We start from the raw sequence: 3,336 nt of genomic DNA, 5'->3' as shown, positions 1-3,336 counted from the left end.
GTGGAGGGACAGCGCAGGAGGGGAAGACCCTCTATGAGGTGGATTGATTCAGTGACTGGGGCACTCAGGATGGGTGTGTCAGAGGCAATGAGATTGGCACAGGATAGAGCACGGTTTAGGGCTGTTGTACATAGGGTCACTTTGAGTCGCAAAAGACTCGACGGCACATAATAACAACAACAACTTATCAGTGCTTGCCTCCTAACCAAAAGTTTGGCAGTTCAAGTTTAATCTAATCCACAGACGAAAGATGCATAATTTTCTGTAAAGATTTACAGTCCTAGAAACTTGATGCAGGATATCTGTGAGTTGGAAATTGAATGTCAGTGGGTGTTCCCCATTTTAAAGAGAATCTGAGTTAAAGAAGCACCGAGTTCCATGACCAGCTCATGGAAGAGTAAAGTTGTCAACTGGAAAACACCACCATGCTGCTGCTGCTTAATCAACACAGACCAATGATGAAGTCCTCTCAGTTAGCTTAGGAAAATGATAAAGTAATCTTAGTATTAAACTGGAAAACTAACATGTAAGATTTGGATGAGAGATGTATAGGAGATACAATGGTACTTAATAAATGAGTGTTTGCTATTATTAACATTTATAAACATGCCAGCTATTATGGAACCAAATGTAAGAGATTCTAAGCATGTAGAGTGAAATACTGTTGTTGCTGTTGTTGGGTGCCATTGAGCTGAGTACAACTTAAAGCAACCCTGTATTTTGCCTACAGATCTGAACTCTGTCCTATCCTGTGCCATCCTCACAACTTCTAATACACTCAAGCCCACTACTGTAGTCATTGTATCAGTCCATCTGGTTAAGGGTCTTCCTCTCCTTCACTGTCCCTCCACCTTTTCAAGAAAGGGTCTCTCCTAGCAATATGCCCAAAGTATGTGCAACAAAGCTTCACTATCCTTGCCTCCAAGGACCACTCTTGGACAAAAGAAAGTGATGCCTTTGAACTGTAGTGTTGAGGAGTACTGGATATCTAAGGACTGCCAAAAGAACAAACAGATAGGAAGAAGGTGCAGCCAAAGTACTCCTTGGGCTCACATACGATAGGTTCTCGAGAAAATTGTGATATATTCCTGGAAATTTAGACTCCTCTAGTTTCCTGATGCTAATGATACTAAATCTATGAATCATCTAGCCATCTTCCCCTTGCTCTAAAATCGTGACCCTTCATGAATTTAAAGCAGCCTTCAGGGAACTCTGAGATCTTGGTGGTTAAATGCCCAGCTGCTAACTGAGGAGTCAAGCTCATTGGCTGCTCTGCAAGAGAAAGATGTGGTAATGTTTGTATGAAGAATACACTTTTGGAGATCCTATAGGGGAAATTGTACTCTCGTGTTACAGGGACCCATTGAGTCAGAATCAGCACCATCACAACTGGTTTGGTTTTTTTAAGGAGGCTTGAGGTGGCATTTTGGTTCCCCAGATAATCCTGTTCATAGGCCAGTATGTGAGCATGGTGCAAGAATTCCAGAGTGACAAGTCCTCCCCATCTCCCACCTTTTTTTTTTTTACTGCAAGTTAATGTATTTCCTGATGGGCAGGGTTCAGGTCTGTTGTTTATAAGGTCACTATGAGTCATACTCAACTTGACGGCACCTGACAACAATGATAAACATATCCATTTCATATGAGTTCACTGATGAAAGAGTGGTTCATTCCTTTTGTGCTCACCAAACAGAATCAGATCCCACCACAATGGTTAATTCATCCGTGCAAATATTACCCTAAACTTAGCTGTAAGTAGTCAGACAACTGCTTATTCCTATGGAATTTCAACTTTTTTCAAATGTTTACAGTCCTAAATTCAGTGTGAGCTAGGCCTGCTCTCCAGTTCATTCCCATTTTTTGAGCAATAACCATCTGCTCACAAACCCTACAGGGATTTTCAGAGGCTATAACACACAGGGAGGAGATTGCCCTTCTTTCTTCCTCAGAGCCTTTGATGGATTCAAATGCTAGATAAATAGTGTATTTGATTTAGCAGCACAACTCTATAGATGAGACTTCCAGAGCTCCCTCTTAAAATGAAGAAGGTAGGCAATGTGCAGTAAGTCTTATTTGCTGAGGACTGGTGACTTGGCAGCTTAATATCTGTGAACAGACTGCAACCCCTAACTCCCAGCGCTGCCCAAGTCGTGCATCCGCCATCCCTGCCACAGAACTGTGTCCAGGGACACCACCCCACCACCATCCCACGCCTCCACACTTTTGGCACACCCTGGTGGCCTCGCCACAACCCTGCACCCCCTGGCGGTGCTCCAGGGCACTAGAGACTCCTTCACGCAACACAACAACAGCCATGGACAATACGATTCTGAGTCAGCACACAAAGGCACACCATGGAGACAGCCATCATCTGAAGCCACCAATCAAGCTGCTGTGGGACTGCTCTGCCATGAGAAAGGCTGGTAGGATCCTAATTGGGTTTTCTTGGGCAACGCCGATTATCTGGGAAAGTTCCCAAGGTTGAGCCCACTGGTGGGGATTTGGCTGAGCTCTCTCGGGGCACGCAAACTGCCCAGGAAAGAGCGACCCAGTGATAATTTGGCGGAACTTTTGTGGACACTGCAGACCAGCTAGAGGCGAGTGGGTTGGTGAAAATTTGACTTTGTCTTGTTGAGTCCCCTTGACCCAGGAGGCTTCCTGGGCAGGGGCCACAGTGCAAGGGCAACTGTGTGAGCACCACTGGACAGGGACCAGTGAATTAAAACCACTGGGTGAGAGACGGACAGCTGGAATTTGAATAGGGACCCCAGTTGTAAGCACACTCAGACAACTGAGGCCTGAGTGAGGTCCCCCAAGTGGTTGACCTGCCCTTGTGATTGCTGCAACCATGTGCATGCCCTTCCCTATTTGGCTCCACACCTTTGTCTACACATCTGGTTAATCAACCTGCCTTTAATCTGGAGCACCTTGACCTATCTTACCTACAAGAGGCTGCTCTCACAGGCTCTGAACTGACGTTTCCCTGGAGTCAGACATTCAGAAAAAAGCACAAGTGGGATAGCTACCTAACTGATCTCTAGAGCATTATCTTCATCAAGAACATATCAATGTCTTGAAGAAAGCAAGCTGTCCCACACAATACACAAGCACAAAGCAAAATATCACCCCCAAAGGGTGACACAGTATCAATGGATTTCCTGAAGCCAGAAAGTCTGATGGAACTTTCTGACAGAATTTAAAAGAACAATGATTGAATATTTTCAATGGATGAAAGACAAACTTGAAGAATTACAGGATACTATAAACAAAAAACAGGAACTAAAAAAAAACCCCAAAAAACAAAAAAACAGTCCAGAACAATGTAGAGAAAACAAA

General features: G+C 44.3%; 1 protein-coding gene across 1 annotated transcript in view; it reads left to right on the top strand.

Moving 5' to 3' along the window:
• Positions 1–3,336, top strand: part of CENPE (centromere protein E, 312kDa) — a 131,999-nt gene that overhangs the window by 20,073 nt on the left and 108,590 nt on the right. The window lies entirely within an intron of this gene.

Source organism: Elephantulus edwardii, unplaced genomic scaffold (assembly GCF_000299155.1).
Source record: "Elephantulus edwardii isolate Elephantulus edwardi_28Jun2011 unplaced genomic scaffold, EleEdw1.0 scaffold00122, whole genome shotgun sequence".
Classification (NCBI taxonomy): domain Eukaryota; kingdom Metazoa; phylum Chordata; class Mammalia; order Macroscelidea; family Macroscelididae; genus Elephantulus; species Elephantulus edwardii.
Note: the sequence above shows the minus strand (reverse complement) of the source record. Positions and strands in the feature narration are given on the sequence as shown.